At 39.7% G+C, this 20737-nt stretch overlaps 1 protein-coding gene across 5 annotated transcripts in view; it reads left to right on the top strand.

Annotated features, from left to right (window-relative positions):
- Positions 1-20737, top strand: part of klhl29 (kelch-like family member 29) — a 276227-nt gene that overhangs the window by 2752 nt on the left and 252738 nt on the right. For 3 of the 5 annotated variants that reach the window (XM_085431401.1, XM_085431402.1, XM_085431404.1), the window contains exon 1: positions 10991-11277. The exons of the other annotated variants lie outside the window; for them this stretch is intronic. The gene's annotated coding sequence lies outside the window, so the exon portion shown is untranslated. Of the gene's footprint in view, positions 1-10990; positions 11278-20737 lie in introns of those variants that run through there. 5 annotated transcript variants of the gene reach the window in all.

Genomic DNA, 20737 nt, shown 5'->3' with positions numbered 1-20737 from the left:
CTTTGCAGTGTAATACTGTAAGCTATTTGGTTGACATTATGCTGCTTTTATGGGGCTCCTACTGCAACCTCCACAAACACTTCATTACAGTAAAGTCTAACTGTATTTACTCACCCATGAACCTTGACTTCGATTTTCCCAAACTATGACAAGACATCAGCTTTGTTACAACTCTCTGCACCACATAGCAAGCTAATAGGAATTCTGTTGTATTCACTGTTTCAACAAAGGCCCTAAAGATGAACACCAGACAGAGCTGAGTAAATGCTACAGGAGCCTCAGTCATGCTAGCCTGTTGCTAGCCAAACCTTAACATTATTCTTGGTAACACACAGGAGGTTACGCCACATATCCACAACAATCAGTCTGATGAAAAATATATATATATTTACTGTCACAACACAAGTGAATACATTTCCAAAACAATTTGTGTTATAGTAAAAATACAGTTGAATACTGTATTTTTACAGCAATTTGTCATAGTGAGCTCTACCATACATGATGTAGTTGCTTAAAACAAGGTCTTTATTCAGTCTTTCACAAATAATTTATTGATTTAAAAGCTATTTTTAAGGGGATTCCCCTTAGCCTCCAATGTCTGTTCTTAAGTTTGTGTTTCCTGGACTACACCCAAGTAACAATCGTTATGGAAATTATTACAGCCGTGTCATTATGATTCCCAAGAAACAAGGGGAGGAGCAATGCTTCCGTGATCATAAAACAGCTCAGAAACAAAGAATTAGTTCTAACTGTACAGCACTTACTCCTCAGTTACTCCTCAGCTCCTCAGCAGGACGATAAGTATTCTGCAATTCAATTAACTCAGCCTGAGATCAGTTTCGATTTTATGTAACTCAGGGGAACAACATCACTGCCTCAGAGTGCTGAAAGTTTTTCTGTGTTCCACCAAGCTGCTCCAATTAAGGTTAATGGCACGGTTGTGTAACGATGCAGCAACAACAAGGCCCTTTTCAAACGCCGTCGCTGTTGTGTCTGGGCTTTGGCAGAACGCAGGCACCTCCCAGTGGAGCCAGTAGGCTATAAAGGTGCCTCAATGAGCCGGTCCCCAGGCGCAGCATAGTGCACATGGGTACCCTTGGGTGTTCTGGCAGCAGAGTTTTGTGGCAGAGCACCAAAGAAAATAGACAGACAACAGATGGCCTCTGTTGTCTTTCACCAAGCCACGAGGCTTCTGCTGGCTGTGGGGTAACAAAACCCACTGAGCTACCGAGACACAGAGAAGCCTGCAATTCAATCAGGTGGAAATGTGAGTCATATAGAGCTTGATATAGCTGTACTTCTTGTATCTGTATTCTTTTTTCCTCAGGATTTTAGAGCTTTATTGACAACTTAACTTAAAGCAGTATTGGATTTTATTTAATGGTATGTCACTTACTGAATTCAAACAAAAAATCATGGGGATATTTTGTGAAGGTATAAAATCTACATAGGCAGTCTACATGAACAAACTTTAAAAAACTAATTATGCCCTTTTTTGTTTTTAGAATTTAATGAAGCACATTAAATATAATAGCTTTCAACACTAGATGGTGCTCACATTTAAGTTTCACATGATTTTCTGCACTTGGCAATTAAAATGAGACACTGCATTGAAGCATTGTTAGAAGTTTAGAGTAGGAAAAGTATAACTGCTGTACCAATTTAATGTAATGACTGCTAAAAGTTCATTTTCAGCTAAAACTAGGCTTTTCCACATTATGTGCATTGTCTGTTCCTTCTGAAGAAAGATTAAAAATGAATTACATTTTATGTGATTATATAATATTAATAACAAATAAAAAATGTAATCAACAGTATTCAAAGTTAAGGAATTAAAAAGGAAACCGAAAGTTAATATTTATTAAGAGTTTCAATTTAAAATGTTGAATGTTGCTAAATTTGAGTGGAGGATTCTTTCATCTTTTCTTATTAAAATTAAAAAATGTATCTAATGCAGATGGCCCCGCCCCTCCCTGAGCCTGGTTCTGCTGGAGGTTTCTTCCTGTTAAAAGGGAGTTTTTCCTTCCCACTGTCGCCAACGTGCTTGCTCATAGGGGGTCATATGATTGTTGGGGTTTTTTTTCGTCTGTATGTATTATTGTAGGGTCTACCTTACAATATAAAGCGCCTTGAGGCAAATGTTGTTGTGATTTGGTGCTATATAAATAAAATTGCACTGAATTGAATTAAATGCTAATAAACCGTGAGCTATCGTTTGGTTGCTTTCGTAGTAGAAACCATAATGGCATCATTCTCTCAATTAACTCTTCAGAAGCTATTTAGTATCAGCCAGAAAAGCACAAAAGCCTCCTATGCTTTGAGTGTGTCAGGACTCGCAAGTAGTTGCGGGAAATAGGAAAGCATCATTCCAGCTAAGTGTTTGGAATATTTTTATGCAAGTTTGCTTGTATTTGACATGTCCCCCCTAAAATGTTTGTTTTTATCGAACATTGCCCCAATTATCTGGTCAGTAAACAGCATAATCAGAGCCTTGAGATGACAGAGTAAATTGGAAAGTGGTCTTGCATGCTGTCTTTGCCTTTCACACTCTTTCGTCAATACCCAATTATCCTCTCTGTTGCTTTTCCTACTGATAGCGCATGACTTAAAATAGGCTTCTTTTTTTGCAGGATTGTTTTCTAATTGCAACAATCCAGAGTGACTTGATGCATTGATCAACCATTAATGGCTCTGAACAGTGGATAGACGCACGCATAAACACTTCACTTCTTGCACGTGTGCTGCAAAAAGATATTTCTTTGGCCCATTTGTCATTTTGCTCAAAAATGACTTAAAGTGCCAGTGGACTCTTCCACCAGTCCTGACATCTGTGGCTGACTGTAGGTATCATTGGCTTTTATGTGTGCCTCAGCTCTAAATCTCATAAGTAATTATTAGACAATACATCCTCGAGGGATGCCAAGCACGAATGAATTGGTTTTGCAAGGTCTGATGTCTGGGATAATTACTTTCATATTTGTGAAGGACACTGTGGGTTAGAGGTTATGTGATGCAATGATGTATGTTTTGCAAGAAAAACATGTCAGTTATCAGCATATCATCAATATAAATGTCCAGGTAGAAAGCAGCTTTTGCAGTACAGGGTGAATATGGTACTTTGTGCTTTAAAGCATTTTTCTGTCCCTCAGAAATCAGTTTTTCACAGAGTGACAAATGAGGGAGACATGAAATAACATTCTAGTTTTGTCTCTGCAACCTTTAGTGGAGCAACTTGCGCTGCTAAATATCAACAGAGAATCACGAAGCAGTTTCAGTCCATGTGGGCTGACTTGTGGCCCCCAAAAGCTTTAAATCATCTGGCTCAATGAATCAGAGTCTTGACTGAGCCAAATTGCCTGACTGCGCCCTGTGGGAGAGATAATTGGGTGAAACAGGTTGTTTTTGTGCCTTGCTGAGGTACAAGAGAAGCAGCAGAAAGGAGAAAACAACACTGACTTCTCATTTTTTATAAAATCTCTGAAGCGTGCAGTGTCTAGTTTTTGTTCAGGATGAATTTAGTGGGTTTTTTTTTTTGTCTTTTCAAAATATAGAAAACTGTAACGCCCTACAAGATTGGCGAGAAATACTTTTTTGGGGATGGTTTGCAAAGATAATATGTGGTATACATGTTAAAAAAACTGAAAGGAATGGATAGAAGGATGTTTACACTAGCTGTAAAGGGTGAATTGATTGGTGCGCAGCTTTCATTTTAAGAGAGAGCAAAATAACGTTTTCCCTCCTTACATCTGTATAATAATACTAATAATACTACTACGAATAATAATAATGGATTGCATTTATATAGTGATTTTCGGGGCCTTCAAAGCGCTTTACAATTCCACTATTCATTCACACACTGGTGGAGGCAGCTACAGTTGTAGCCACAGCTGCCCTGGGGCAGACTGACAGAAGCGAGGCTGCCATATCGCGCCATCTGCCCCTCTGGCCATACTAGTAATAATAATAAGGAGAAGTAGAAGAATAGGGTAGGTTACCATTGTTTTTATGCATTGGTTGGCATGCTGGTAGCACGATTAGCACTGCTGCTAACCACTAACCAAGGAGGTCCAGAGTTTGAATACTCTTTGTTCCTCCAGCAGTTCTAAGCTGTAGGTGCGACTCTGTGTGTGAATAGTTGAGACCTGGAACTGAGAACCTAAGGTTTGATAAGAGGAAGAAAATAGATGGATGAAAGTATCAAAGCAGGAACATATTAGCACATTTTAAAAATTAAAGGTGGCACCTGGGTACAGTAGTTATGATAAGGAGTTGGAGAAGCACATCTTGGCTTATTATGGGGGTCTCGGTAAACGAGAGGGTGTAGAGAGGAATCAGCTGTGCACGACTACAGGAAAGGAGATGAGCGCTTAAATGAAATCTTGAAGGTGAAACAAGATTGAAAGTAGGATGAGAGATGGCTTCCCCTGATCTCTGATAAAAAAACAAAAACCCAAACAACCAGAATAAAAAGCCCAAATTCAAGGAAGTAGTTGTCTATTGCAATGAGACAGTGTATACAGGTGCCTGTGAAGTTCATTTTATGAGTGATAATGTGTCATTTAGGTACTGAATTTGCTTAATTTTTTGCATAATAGTTGCCAGCTGATGTATGAGCATTGTATATTCATATATATTCATATATATTTATTGGTAATACAAGAGTATGTACATTTGAAATAGTAGTTTTTGGTATTAAAGTGAGAAGCAGTGAGTACAGCTGTGGAAGCTGTTTATATTACATTTCTTTTTTGGAGACCTCCTTTAATTTATATGTAGTGCACTGCTATCTAACTAGCAAGCTGCACTATGAATACGCACCATAGTTTGGTAAGTATTTAGTAGTATTCAAGTAATGGGCCCTTTTTGAGCTAATTATCAAACCTAGTAAGAAAAGAAGAGTCATACTACGACCCGGCCGATTATTTCTGCTGCGTTTTAAATTCACACCGCGCGATGAAAGAGTTGTAAACAGATCAAACAAAAGCACCAACTCACAAGTGCCCGCTGACAATCAGACACAATGAATGCGAGACAGCTCTGTGGAGTTGTGATGTAATTAGACTTGTTAATTGGAAAGGAGCATTTCGCCACCTGCGGCAGGAAAAGTGTGAAGATTGTGGTCATCTCTGAAGAAATAGTCCTGCTAATTGTTTTGGTTTCCAGGCAGCCATGGCGGAGGAGGAATGTGACAATTTGAAGTTGCTCTCAAGTTACACCTAAAACTGCTAAAACCTGCCGGCATTAAGGGACATCGTGAGCAATTTGCTGGGTTTATTGTCACAGGAATGGCAATTTCATTCACATTACATCCAGATAAAAAGCCACTTGAACATCACTGCAAGAATGCCAGCCATTCAGCCATCTACTAACTCCTGTGCTCACTGGCAATAAGCAATACCCTAACAGACAGGAGAAATGTTCGACATCAAAAAATCTGTTTTATACAAAGACAAGAGAAGAAATCCTTTGATACTCTCAAAGGGTGCAGCATAAATGTCATTATAATTTAACACAAGCCAAGTGCTTTCACCCAAAGGCCCTCCATTAACAGCATTTGCATTTCTGAAAACTTGGCATTGCTCCTGTAATGACTTGTCACAGGAGAGAATGGCCTCTCTAATATATATTTTGCTCAGCTTGATAATGTGCATTCCTATTTGAAGACGCTCTAAAGCATATTGAGTTCAGCATGCGAGCATGAGTTCAGTTTTTATAGATAGCTATGCTGAGAGCCACAGCAGCCAATTAACCATTTGTAAATTCCTTGTTGGCCCAAGTTTCATTTGAAGAAAAAATTTTTCGGAGGCTGAACCTTGACTGTTTCGTTTCCAGCCAGATATGGATTTCATAATGGATAAACACAGACAGACTGTCTGCTTCATTTCCTTCTAATAGGATAAACGTGCAGACTCTGCCCTATTCTGTAATTCTGCTTAAAACAATATTGCCAACATGAGTCTCCCTCACCAGGGTGGAGCCCACATTATTTTCAAATCTGTCATGGCTCCTGAAGACAAAACACAACTTTGTACTTTTTTAAAAACTTGTTAAAACAAAAATGTTAAGTGAGTTTCTTCACGCTGAGAGAGCTTTAATTGAAGTCAAGTTAAATGAATGTAGAGTACATTGTTTATTGTTAAAAAAGAGTAAAAGTTTTTAAAAATACACACACACAAGCCACAGTTTCACCCACTGAATTTGATTACATTTCGCTAACATTTTTAGCGAAGCGTATCAGTCACATCTGCACACACACACAAATCTCAAAAGGCTTTGTTATATTTTCTAGCTTGATGGTTATTGAGAATAGTGCTTATAGGCAGGGTGTGTACATTTTTGTAGTGCGAATATACTGTGCGGTAGGAGGTATGAAAAATCTTTTCCTTTTTTTCCATTGAACTTTCTTCACAGCAAGTTTCTCCAAAGAAAGTCAGACATTTATTAAGAATATTTTTCCCCAGCTGTTAAAAACAGCACATTTGCAAACTAACTTGTTTTGTTGGGGGATTCATAGACTGACATTGACATTATGTGGACGTGACACAGGGTTCAGTGCTAGCCATCATCAAATACTGCACAGTTTTTGACAAGAATATATACACTGACCATAAAAAGAAATAAATAGTGGCACTGGGGCTGAAGTGCAAAGACTATACGCTGATATATAACCTAAAGTAAATAATAGATTTAGAAGCTGATCGATAAACTGCGGAAGTGAATGAAAGCATCGGTCAACAGTGGACTAACTCCCATAAAGTTTTTTCCCCTTCAATCTCTGACTAGAAACAAAAGTTGCTTGGAGGGCATGTCTTTGCTGAATTTCTATTCGCTTTCCATTCCTTTCACCTGCATTGTACCGAAAATAAATCTACAAACAAGATGAAATGATATGTAAACTCATGGAAGCAATTTGCTTTTTTTTTTGTCCACTTCCCCCTGAGCCCAATTACTGTTGTTTACAGGTTCCAGATTTATGCATGTAGTGGGTACAGTAAGGCATGAGTAACACAGTGCCCTGCAGAGCCCTGACACTCCAGCTAAGTAAATGGAGACTAACCTGTGAAAGGCAACAACATGACTACACAAAAGAAAACGATAAAAACGTTTCTTTATTTAAACATGTTTTGCACCTACAATTACTGCAGTTTTTTTTAATTCAAAATACATACTAGACTTGTAAAAAAAAAAAAATAAAATCATTCACTGAATGCATGCAAAAATGTTTTAATGTCACTGAACATACACACACACACACACACACACACACACACACACAGAAAAAAAATCCATAATGACCTTCCAGCATATTGTAATTCAAGTGGTACACCGCTGTACCTATTCTGGGTTCTGTTTTCCGGCATAAGAAAATCTAGCCTGAGGCTGGACAATTGGGCCAATCATTGGACCAGATCAGGTGAAAAGCACAAAGTGTCCTAACCAGAATCTTAAGCTGCTTTAGCTTTATTTATTTTTACGCATATAAAGCATGTGAACATGCTGGTCTGGTGGGAGATTCCTTGAAGAAGACGGCTGCAGACATATGTAATAGAGGTTATTGTGAGAAAAGAAGAAAAACACGATTGGTATTCGCGGTGGTGGAATGTGATTTAGAATGAATGCGAGCAGCTAGACTTGTAACGATATGACACTTTCTTATAATGAACTCGTGTAACATTTTTTTTCCTGTTTGTGTTAGCTTGTTTTCACTCGCTTTATGAACATATTTTTTCTTCTTTCAGACAGGCAACTTTGTTATGTGCTTGCAACTGTGGATTTACAGCAAAGAAAGCTTGCACCCCTTGGCTCTGTTGCTGAATTTTGAAATTATATATTAGCAGAAGCATTGGCTTATGCAAGAGGAAGAATCAAAAGTCGTAGGTTTTATTTGCACTGTAACGCCTACCTGTAGACCTGCAGTTGCCACATACAGTTGACTTCTGCCCACAAACACACAAGTAACTGCAAACCTTCATGCAAAGTCACTTTGTGCATTCCTACGTTAGCTTGTGCAATACATATATATTTTTTAGTCGTTCCCCTATCCATAATAATTGCTCCATACAAATGAAAAAATGAAATCTATTTGTTCAGATATGTTTTTTTCACACGTTTTAACATTTAAATTAATTTGGACATAAACGTTTGTACAGATTCGCACTTTGAATGTATCGCCCACCTCCAGCGTATTCACCCAAAACGCCTTCACACATTCAGATGTAGTGATACACAGCCAAAGTACTCACGACCCCATTTTATTTCCATAAGAACAAAACCTCTCAAACCACAAAACACCATTAGGTTATGCTGGTGCCGTTAGTGCAGACACAGATACGCTACAATTTTGTTAATTATCAGGCAACAACGGCCCATTGTTCCTACTTCTTACAGATCTTGGACTGCAACTTTATCAAAGCTGGCATTAAATTCGCAGATGCACAGCACACTCCTTCCACCCCCATCTTTCTCCCTTGCTGAACTCTGAGTCATGTTAGCCCATCACCATTAAGTCGCTAAGAGCTTGCTCCATCATTGTACATCGTACCCAGTTTTCCCCTCTGGGAGACTCGTTCCACCCCAAAAAAACAAAGATCTCAGATAGGAAGCTTTATTTGCACAATGTAAGAAGTTCTGATTAATTCAAAGTACAACCTGCAGGCTCCGATTTGGCTCACTGGGCTCCACAACAAATTAGCACACACCATTGCACACCGTCTCACTCGCTGCCATAGCTGAAAGGCACAGCTGAAAGACTTCTGAAATTACTGCAAAATAGAATTTGACCCCTGATAAGGCCCACTATCTATTCTGCCAAGTGTGACATTTTGATGCAACGCAGGATGTCTCTGGAGTGTAGAGCACTCGAGTATTTCACCCAGGCATTTTGAGGAGTGCATACGCTTAAATTGTATTCCAGTGATCATGATATTTGTGCTCTGCCGAAAGTAAAAAAAATTGTGTTAGTTTTTTAACGCCGTAGGATTTTACACACTACATGCAAGTCTGTTCTCTTGTCAGAGGTTACTGCGAAGCCATGATTCGTTTTTGGAGGAAAGCAACTCACAACAACTCGGAGTGAAATATTGCCCTTTTTTGCCCCACTTCATTTTAATAAATATTTTTTCAAATGAATAGGTTTGCACACCCGTGCAAGTGTTTTAATTACTCAGGCTGATTAGACCTAAGGTGGAAATTGGGTTGAGCTATGCTGGGAATAAGATGATGTCAACAAACTTAATCATTAAGTAAGAGTGATAACTGTGCTCCAGTAGGGGGTTACAGTAAATGATGCATTATTACTGATTAAATATCAAACACTATGATAAGTAGTTTGTAAATACTATGGATATGCTTTTCAACTGCTATATATAACACTCACTTTTGATTCATATAGCTGATAAACACTTGAAAAAACCCTATATTTTAATACTTTTCAGCTTCTTTTTTTGTTTTCTTTTGCTACAAAACATCCAAAACTGATAATATATAACAAATAATTACAAGACTCTGATACAAAATCATAAAGGAAAACATTTGTTGTGCTGTATTATAACCATAAACAGCCATAATTCTTATTTTAAGGGACATTATTCCAGCGTATAAGAGCCTGTAACAGCGGTTAGTGGTAGGAAGATTCAGTGGCGCTGACCCTGAAAACAAAGCAACTAAATTCAGCCATGTTTCCTTTCCATATCTGGGTTTTCCTGCTCCAGCATGTTAACTCTCCTGCATAGATACTCTTTATAAGATACTTTTAGGTCCTGTAAAGGGTGCAGGTGTTTTCACTTGGGGCTGATTAGACCCCTGCTCTAGCTGAAGATGAGTTACATCAGGAAAAAAAATCAGATGTCACCAAACATCACACTGAACTGCCTTGATATGAAAATGATAGAGTTGTCAATCTAAAGAGACCGTACACGCCCACGTGGTCTTGAGAGGAGAACTAATCAAGCAAAGTAAGTGAAAGCATTTGTACAGTGCAGTCGAGGCAGGAAAGAGGAGCTTGGTGAGAGCGAGCCAAAAAGACTGTAATGGATTCTGCGCCATGTGCCACTAACAGGGAGATAATCCATCAGGTAAGAACAAATAATCACGTTGGGCGACAAATTGAAAGTTTTAGAAGGCTGTAAAGATATGGCCAGAATTAAAAGGTTCTCAGTGGATAAGAAGGTTTCTGTCTGAGTTAATTGCCCCACAAGTAGCCGGTCCCCAGAAGGGGCCGAGATAAAGCTGAACTATCAAAACAAATAAATCTGCCGAATAGGAACTCATTTATCGTCCACACCTGTGTTTTTCCTGCCGCGGTGCATCAAAATGTCCTCAGTGAGAGGCCGGGGCTGTCTTTTCTTGACTTTCTGTAATTATTTCTTCCCACCTTTGCTTGATCGCATGACATTGCTGATTGTGCTCATGGAAAAGTGGTTAGGGAAGCAAAAAGGACATTGATTTTAGGCAATTTGGATCAAGCTGGAGAGGGCCCTGTTGATTTTCATTCTAGCCATCTAATCAGGGGCTGCTTTACAACCGGGACGCTAAGTGAATGTAATTACCAGCATTTAAGCACCAGGTAGGACGGGGAAAGCTACAGCGGTTTTGGGAAGGAAGAACAACCAGCATTAGTGCACCTATCATCTGTAATTTGGACTTATTTGGGAAGATTGTTTGGGAATATTTCAGCTGTAACCACCCAAACACTGTTTTTTTTTCTTTTCTTTTTTTTTAAGTGAATAATACAATTATTAGTTTGTTTTCTTGCTTGTCTAAGTAATAGAAGAAGAATACGATTGAACCTTTGGAACTCTCTTCATGGCTGATAATGATCCAAGGAACCTCCTGCGAGGACAGCTCCACTGATGCTGGAGTGCAAGCACAGCTCTCTGCAGGTACGTGCGATGGCACACAGTGGCGGGTGGGAGGCGCTGTAGGGCTTGTGTGAGAGAAACAAAGTGAAAGGGGAGGAGCAGCATCGGGAGTAAAGTGGCCACACGGTGTGCCAGTCCGTCCAAGCAGTCGCTTACATCTCAGATCCGCCGCCGCGCAGAGAGCGCAGAAAGCCCGTCTGCCAAGTCCTGTCTACTCCACTTGGTGACGTGCAGAGCCGAGCGCAGGCAGGCCACTTACAGACCGGCCCACAGCCGCTGCCACTGCACTGTGCTGCTCCTTTTGCTGTAAAATGCAACAGCGGTCTTTGCGGGATAAAGACAGCATTCATACATAATCAGCGCCGGAGCGAAACAAGGACAAACGCCGGGGGACAGGAGCAGCGAGCGGCCGGTGGAGGTAAGCGCTCAGTCAGCGGAGGTGCGAAGAAACACCGCGCTGACTCTCGCCTTTGCTTCAATTTTTTTTTTACACGCTTTTGTGTTAAGGCAGGAGTTCACTCGTCCTATCATGAATGAATGAGGGGGATCATCAGTTTCACTGCCAGCCCTTAGCTGAGGACCATAGCCTACCAAATGGTGTGTACGGCGCTCACGTTGTGCGCAAGCGCTCCCGTTAAGAGGAGGGCGAATAAAACTAACTTCACGACTCAGATCGAGGTTTGGGAATTTAAAGGAGTGGTCTGCGTCAATGTCAAACAATTTAGGACTTACAGTTGGTCACTATAGCAACGCTATCAAATATACACACATATTACTGAATTATTTTGGTGTATACACCTGAATTATTTTGGTGTATACACCAAAATAATTCAGGTGTAATCAGCTGGTCATGTTCTGACAAACTGCCTAGAAGCCTTTAATCATGTGCAAACGACCTGGCAGAAGAAATAAATTTCAATGTCACTTACCCCAGTTGTGCATCTTCTGAATTTACAGCTGCACAAATCCCACTACTGCACAGATTGTAACGGAAAGATTTATTGTGGCTCTGGAGTGGATTTGAGGAAAAATAAATAAATAAATAAAATCCTGTTATTATATTCCACAGATGCGTGTAAAGTTGTAGCCTGCACTAGGCAAGACTCATCCTTCAAACAGCTAAGCGTTGCTCATGACAAGTCCCATGTGTTGTTACAGTGCAGTGCTGTGAAGTGAAGTGGAGCACTGGCTGTGAAGGACACTGTGTTTTGCAGAAAGTTCCCGATGATCATCGAGTCCATGCTGTTTTACAAATGCACCTTCTGACCGGGCAGGAGATGTTGTCCTGTGCAAGTGTGAAGGCACTGTAGAGGCGAAAGCATGGATCGCAGAATTATCACATTTTGCCTGCAGTCCATATTTAGCATGATTTATTGTGAACTCTCACATTCAACAGCACACTTGTCGATCCTCCTGGATGGTCCCCCCCGGTGCTGATCCCTGTTTATGAGCCTGACTTACTGTATATAAATAGATGTAGCCTACGGCCACCCAACATGACTGCGCGTGCGTTGCTATTCTGAAGATGCATCCAACATTTGTTATTGTATTAATGGGCTGAGCATGTGGGGCAGGAGCAGGACACACTTCCCTGCTGATGACATTTGAAAACCTAGCAGGCTATCACAAATCAAGGCAGGGATTAAGAGGCTTTAGTGCTAGTCCTCTCTGAAGAGACGGGGAGCTCTGGACTGGATAAGGTAAGACAATGCATTTGCCTGAGAGCTGCTGTGTTTAGCGGGGGTCTTCTCGCCTCACGTGCTGCATTCGAGGGAGAACTCTCGCTCTGCACATTTAGGATAACCAGTCACTGCAGGTGGATGATCACACAGCAGCATTACATGGAGAGGTGTTAACACACTCTGTAGGGTGTGTTAAGCTACAGAGCCTTATTGTCAGGCAAGCTTTACCTCTGTGGAAGTATTGTCGTCTCTTCAGTTTGTCACAAGCTTCTTTGCAATAAACTCAATCAGGGATAATCCTTCTATATCAAATGTGATTTAGGTTGGTCTAGGGAACCGCTTTGGCCGGAGGAATTCATTTAGAAATTACCCAGAGGCATTTATCCTATTAGCAAAGGCAAAGCGAAAAACGACTCCTGTTGTTATGGTCAGCAAATTACAAAACTGCAGCTCAAGGCCATTTATTATAATTTTTTTTCCACCACGTTTTCCAAGAAGGAGAACACGGGGTAAGCATGTATAATTTGACCGGTGTGGGATGTGTGATCTAAATGCAGGCTAAGGAGGTAGAAAGGATCAAATGCTGTACAGTGTTTTCTTGTACTTGGATGAAGTTGTGATGCACTTGGTTTTGCCTCCGGTGATCAACCGTGTATTTCAAGGAGTCGAGGAAGCAGAAGCTGTGCCAAACTTGCCAATAAATATAACCGCAGAAAGCCAAGCTCTGAGTTATTTTCATGTAACAGCAGTCAGATAAATATAGCTATTCGGCAGCAGTTTGGGTAAGACGAAGTAATTTCCAGTGTCTCCTTTTGTTCTTTTTCTTTTTTTTCTTTTTTTTTAAAACTAATGTACATGTAATGCCTCTGTTTATCTGCAGCCTGCTCACCAAAGCAAAATATTAAAGTAGCCGGCAATTACGCTGATTCTGTTGGAGCAGTGGATATTAGAAGGCCAATCTGGACCAGCCCGCCCCCAATCAAAATGAGAATGAAAAGCAGTTGTGCATGTTTTTGTCTCTTTGGCACACAATGAACTCTATTTTCTCCAAGGTTAAAGAGGGTATCCTTTCTTCTGTAATCACATTGCTCTAGCAGATTTATACTGTGCTCTCTCTGCGTGTTCATAGAGGCTGCTTTGAGTATGTGAATAATTTTTTATTTATTTATTTATTTATTCTTTTTTTTGGGGGGGGGGGGGGGGGGGGTTACACGTGCACCCCTTTAGAAACACCAGTATATTCAAACAACAGTATCCACACACTGGGATCTGAAATGTGAGATTTTGAAATGTGAAATCAGATTCTTGTAGCCTGTTACACAATCAGGTGACAGTGAGTTGAATTTAGCAATAATATCTGCAGCTTCAAAATCTTTTTATTTTCTTGTTAACAAATCTTTTACTGAATTAATGTGACACAACTGTCGTTATTAAATGATTTATAAAATTTTGATTATATATTGTTTATTTTTTTTAAGCACACACAGACAGGGTATTAAAATTTTTTTTAATCCAATTTCAAAATACTTTTTTTTTTTATTTTTTATTTTTTTTTAGAAAAGAAAAGGAAAATTGCAGTAAAATTTAAAGTACATGGCTGAATATAAACTTTTACATACAAAACTTAACTATTGCTCAAGGCATACCTCTCCGGACACTTGCATATGTCCATACAATAGTCAAACTTGTCTGTGGTCACTGTAGCCACTGCTGTTATGCCACCTTCCAGCAACCACATGAAAGTCACGAATCCGTTCTTTCTAACTGTATGTGCTTCGATTGTTACGGGTGAATGGCTTGACCTAAAGCACTTTGAAATTGAATTATTCTTTTTGATGCACTCTGCATTTCATAAATATATATATATATTTTTTATGTTTCTGAAATGTGATATTATTTTTTAAAATAATAATAAAAAAATAATTATGGGTTTTGTTCGTTAAAGAAATCATTTATTACAGGAAATATTTTTAGTGGTTTCTTTTCTTGTCGTAAGTTAGAAAACAATATTAATGTCTCTCCTCTGTCAATACAAACATAAATCTATTGCATGCTACTGCTTACTGTATTTACTGTAAAGACTTCCTTCAGCAAGAAAGCTTGCAGTACATTATGTATACATTTCATGCTAACCCTTTGATGCTAGTGGCTCCTTTGAACACGGTGTACCCAGCAGTTTTCATAATATTGCTCCTTTTTTTGCTTCTGTTTTTGTGTTAATTGCACCGTTATTTCAATTCACTAAGCACTGTATTAAATTGCCATAGCCACTTAGATGGTACTCGGGTAGCTTTTTGTACTCTTAGTGCATTTATTTCCTTTTTCTTAGGTTAATTTTTTTGGGTCTTGTGCTGCTAGCAAATTGCAAGCATGGAATCTCTGTACAGGTTGAACTTGACCTCAAGGTCAGTTTGCTTAGCAAGTTTTTTTTAGATTTTCTTTTCAAGCAGTCATGCTGAAACAATGGGAGCTGCAGTTAAAAGCAGCACGGAGCAAGAATTTAGTCCTCATACCTGGCATGCTTCATCACAAACATCTGGGGTGACGACTTTATAACAGATTTTACTTCCACATTTATAAAAATAATAAGAGTCCTGCATTATTATATTATTACATTAAATATTAAAGTCCTGCCTACCTAGCTCAGTTTGGTACTGGACCCGTTACCCATTATTATGTCAAGCAAATCTAGACCCACTCTGACAGGCTATTGCAAATTGTGGAATTGGGCTTTCGAGGTTGACTGGCTGCATTAACACGGTCAGTCTGCATATAATTAAGACAATGAATCTCTCGCCTCATTTGACAGAAACATATGTAGTTTTGTTAGTTGTGTGATTAAGTTTAGAATGCTTGGTTTAAAAAATTGAAGAATAATATATTTTTGATGATTTGCATTTGGTTCTGGTTAAAAATTGTTCGATGGATCCAGAAATGCTTTTTTGCAGGAAAGAGTCTGCCACGTGTACTCCACCAACTGTTTTGCTGTTTGTTGGAAAAGGAGCAGGTTAGTTAGAGCAGGCCATCTTTTAATGTGTCCAAGGACACGTTTGTCTAAAGACTGTTTAAAGATTGGGGAGGTATCCCCATCTAGACCACCTCCAAATGTGGTCTGAGCCATGGGGCATTAACCGAGTCCCTTCAGGAGCAGTCCACCTGTAGTTGTACCACCCAAGACCAATGTTAAGGCCATGTATGAGCAGAGCCTTAGATCATTTACACCCGGTTCGTGATAACAGCCGTATCCAAGCTCCACCTGGGCTCCACTGTATGCTAATGACTCTGTGGCTCATATGCAAGCTTGCTTTAACTCAGTGCTTTAACAAATATTAAGTCTCTCATTGATCAAGATGGGTTTCAGCTTGTGTTGGCCATGTTTGTTAGTGTATTCAAGCTTGATAGCAAGCGTGGAGAGAATGCTTGATCTGTCTTGATTTGGTTTACCGTGTCCTGCTTTGATATCAACATGATAAAGGCGTTTTCAGTGACAGGATGACCAAAAGGCCTCGTTTTCCTTCCAACACAAAGCATTTTGGTTTTTTCCATTAGTTGTTTTAAAAGTAACACTTGTTATTTAAAAAAAAAAAAGTAGCTGTAACGTCTTTTTAATGCACATTTTAAAAACATTTTTGCTGTAAATCTGAATACCATCTCAGGGAAAACTAAAATCCTATTCTAAATACTGACAGGGGAGATGCCTTTCAAGGACAAAGATGAAGATGGATCAGATACTTACCACATTAAGTTTTTTCTTTGCCGATATGCCGATAGTACTGAATTATTCTCCCGCAGCTTTTAAGGGAGCCTTTAAAATTTCCTTATTGGTTTTCTGGGACAGTGATGTCTTTGTTTAAATATGCCGCTGAATATTTAGCATAACTGGCCATTACAAAGCATAAAATACTTGCTAACACACGGGGCATAAGGCCATGAGCAAATGCCGTGCTTCCCAAGCTCTTTAGAGATCAGTGAACTATGAAAAGCAGTCTCTTCAGCTGCCCTCTTGAACACAGTCGCTCAAGGGCTAGTGATGCTGGTATCATATTTCTAAAAAGCCTGCAGTTTCCCTTTTCAGAGACTCAAATGGTCTCAAAATGCACTAAGCTCTGAACCTCCTGCATCCATGGAGATTTGATTTAATAGATCACTTTCAAAGCTTAGTTTCTGTTGTTGTATTTATGTTGTTGATTATGAAAGTTAGGAATTTTGGTACTGTTTAACTGAATAGGTTCTTTAATATACATTTATGTTTCAGTTTTATTTGTATTTTTTTCACATATTTCAATATTAACACCTAACAGTAAGATTTCTGTTAGTGTAATGATTTTAGGTCTTTAATCTGCTGACTTTAAAAGTGTTAAGTTGTCATAGTGTTGCTGTGGCTGTAATATGTAGTACGTGGCATGAGTGTTTTGTTGTCAAACAGCTATGCTTTCCAGGAATCTGAACCACCCTACACAAAAGGCTGTGAGCCATTAGGCCATAACACCAGGGCCAAGGGCTGCACTTAAATTCTAAATTTACCAGTAACTTTAGCTCCGATTGCATTTGTTCAATGTGGCATTGAAAGTATTTGGTCCTCCTGCCAAAAAAAAAAAAAAGAGAAAGCATTGTTAGGAAAACTGAAGACCATTCCATTAATGCTAATACCCACATAGAGTGTTTAAATTCACTTGACATGTTTGGGGACACGGGGTGAGGATTTGGTTTGGACTCAAGCCTGTGAGGCTACATCTCAGGGCCGCTGCACTCGGGGAGGCGGCTGTGTGGTGAGTGGCTCCGCAGGGGGCAGGTTAAGCCTGTTAGCCCCATGCGATGATGCCGTAGGTTTGCACCATCAAGGGAGGGAGCGGGCTGTGAAAGAGGTAGGCATGGAAAATCTTTTTTTTTTTTTTTATCTTGTAGACCATCACAACCAACAGAACCACTGCTATTTTTCCTCCTGTTTATGCAGGCCCCCATTAAGCCTGTCTACAGGAATATTTCTGCACCGCAGCTGACGGCCACAGCTCCCCAGGCATCCCTTTTATAAACCTTACTCATTTTAATAAGGTGCACTTCACTATCTTATCTCTGCTTTGGAATAAACATAATCTATAATGTAATACAAAACCTATTCAGGCTATGTCCAAGTTGTTAAAAAAAGGAGACTAAAGCAGACATTGTTTGGGAAGTGCACCGGGCCTTAAAAGGACACGGACACATTATGTAATCATTTATTTGAAATTGAATAATTGAATCTGCCTTGAGGAGAAGCCAAGCTTAAAGAGAGGCCTGTTGGAAGAGGTTTTGAGGTGGAATGTCAGACTCAAACTAACTCTGTCTGCTTGAGGCAAACCAGACTTCAAATTACTTCAAGAGGAAAACAAATTTCACCGGTCACTGAAGTCACTTGAACTCATTTCACTTGCTTTTTGTCTCAGAACCATGGGAATTTACAATAAAACCATTTGAGCTTTGCCACTGTCATTTCAGTGGTGCCACATTGTAACTGCAGTGTATAGTCTATGTGCTGTGTGCCTCAGGGTGGATTTTTTTTCTTTTCTTTTTTTAAATTGCCATTTGTCTTGGTATTAACAAGAAAATATACTAAAAGCGGGGTTTGCCCAGTAATCTTCTTATCTGAATCTGGGGATGCCACTCCTACTTCGTCCTTCACCATGCATTTATTTTGAAGGGATCTGTTTGAGGGGAAGCCTCTGAATCATTTATCTGCAGTGAGCACTAAATATGTAAATCGTTCACAATTAATTGTAGTATACATAACAGTGACTTACAGCCATGTCTGATTTGCATACTCCAACTGCGCGAGTTAAAAGGTGGCTTTTTGAGTTAAGAGGGTACATAAATCACGTGTTTACAGGTGGTGTGATGTGGATCTGTAATATTATCCTATTTACAACCTGTTTGCATTAGTTCGGATGTATTCTTTCAAGGGCCACAGCAGCTTATAAAATATTGGCACCATCCCAGCCATCCTAATGCTGCGATGCATGCACTCCCCTGTTGATTAATTCACGTTGGCAGTAGATTTTCTCTGTATAAATACCTGCAGCACAATGACCAGGGTCATTAATTGTATTTAGTAATTACCGTATGACAGACAGCAACAAATTAAAAAGGAAAAGGGGCTGTTTTTATTCATTTGAACTCTGTGTAAGTGGGTCACCACATTATCAAAATTGGACTATTGACATTAGCTCATATTCTATTCAATTTTCAATTGAGTTCAGGTTTATTTATAGGGCGCCAAATCACAACAACAGTCGCCTCAAAGCACTTTATGCCATAAGGTAATGAATTTAGTATATTTGGATAAAAGCCTGACAACCAACGAGCAAGCACTTGGCAACAGTGGGAAGGAAAAACTCCCTTATAATAGGAAGAAAACCACTGTTAGTACCAGGCTCAGGGATTGGTGGCTATCCGCCGTGATCGGTTGAGAGTCAAGGAGAAAGAGAAAAGAGAGACGCAGACTCGTAGGGTATACTTTATACTTTGTTTTAAATCTACATCATAGGTACATTGTAACCGCAAACCCCTCTGAAACTTTATGCCGTAACATGACATGAACGTCCCTAGAAATCATATCTACATGTCTTAATGCAGCCCACAGCTATTGTAACTGGCCTGTTCAGCACTGTTGATGACTCCTGTGTGTTCCGACTACTTTTTCACCACGGCTTTTTAATTTATCAGTGAGAATAACAATCATTGCCTCAATAAGGAATGATAATCATTGCTCCAATATAAGGACTCAGATGGCAGCGAATTCCTGGAGGGAGGTCGCTGAAACCGTCAGAATGGACGTGAGGGAATTTACAAAGAAGTGGAAAATCTGAAGGGACAAATATGTTTGCCTCCCCCCTCCAAAAAAAAGGAAAACAAAAAGAAAATGACCACAACAAAGAGCAGGGGCGCAGGATGGGAAAAATGTACCAGCATTTTATTTGTTTGTGTCGTGTCTGGCACCGCATATAAAACACGACCACAATGTAATTAATACATAAAACGCTACACAAAAGTATGAGTGCTGGCAACGATTTCAACCACCTACGTAGGTTATGTCGCACACTCTGCAAAGATTCACTGCAGAAGTCTAAATCAACAGTAAGAAGACAAAAATGTAATGATATGTTGGTGGCATATAAACACACGGGGAGTGAACAGAAGTGCTCAGTGCCTCACTTGAAGTCGTGTAGCACAGAGGTGAAATTTGTGTTTTTCTGCATTTTTATCAGTTTTTTAAATCGTTTTTATCGTTAACTTGGTTTCCTTGGGTCTTTCCCCGTGTGTTATGAATAAATCTTCTTTTTTGGTACTGTTCTGGTTCTGGTTTTATTTTGTTGTATTTATCCGGGACACCTTAAAGGCCGGTCTGTGAAAATATTGTCGGACATAAACCAGTCTGTGACGCAAAAAAGGTTGGGGACTGCTGCTGTAGCAGTTTGAGCCTACAGCACCATAACTAAGGCAAAGTTCAGGTCACCTAATCAAGCCTTAACTATAAGCTTTATCGAAGAGTTAAAACTGGACAGGGTGTCTGTCTCCCAAAACCAAACTGGGAGCTTGTTCCACAGGACAGGGGCCTGATAGCTGAAGGGTCTGCCTCCCATTTTACTTTTAAATGCTTTAGACTAAGCCTGCAGTCTGAGAGGGAAGTTTATTAGGATAATATGGTAGTGTGACATCTTTATGATATGATGGGCCCTGATCATTCAAGACTTTGTGCGTGAGAAAGATTTTAGTGCATAAAGCTTAAAAAGGAAACGCCAATGACAGTGACTTTGGTTATACAACTGCCTTCGCTCAGATGCAACCCTGGCTGTTTAACCTCTCTTTACATGGACACAGTTCATTGGAGTAGACTTAAAAGTCAGGCAATTGCCACTCATATCAGCAGCCAAGCAAATGCAAAGTGAAAATCAGAGAGAAGAAAACTCCTGCTTGGAAAGACATAAAGGGCAGTGTTGCTGCTTGGTCTCTGTGCCCCTGGTACGTTTTATGCGTTGCAGCTTGGCTGTTTTTGCATTCAAAGATGAACAGACTTTGTCCGCGATAAAACTGACCATAACGTTAATAAGGCTGCAGATGAAGGTGGCATTGTAAAGATATCTGTCATTGCTCTGTGCCCGTGGGCCTCGCTGTGGTTTTATAGCTTTGAAGGGTAGACATTTTCTTTTTCTCAGCGTTTGT

Source organism: Copadichromis virginalis, linkage group LG15 (genome assembly GCF_057382275.1).
Source record: "Copadichromis virginalis isolate Kocher_CV1m ecotype Utaka linkage group LG15, C_Virginalis_male_GT1.1, whole genome shotgun sequence".
Classification (NCBI taxonomy): Eukaryota; Metazoa; Chordata; class Actinopteri; order Cichliformes; family Cichlidae; genus Copadichromis; species Copadichromis virginalis.
The sequence above is the reverse complement of the archived record's forward strand: the minus strand, read 5'-3'. Positions and strand labels throughout refer to the sequence as shown.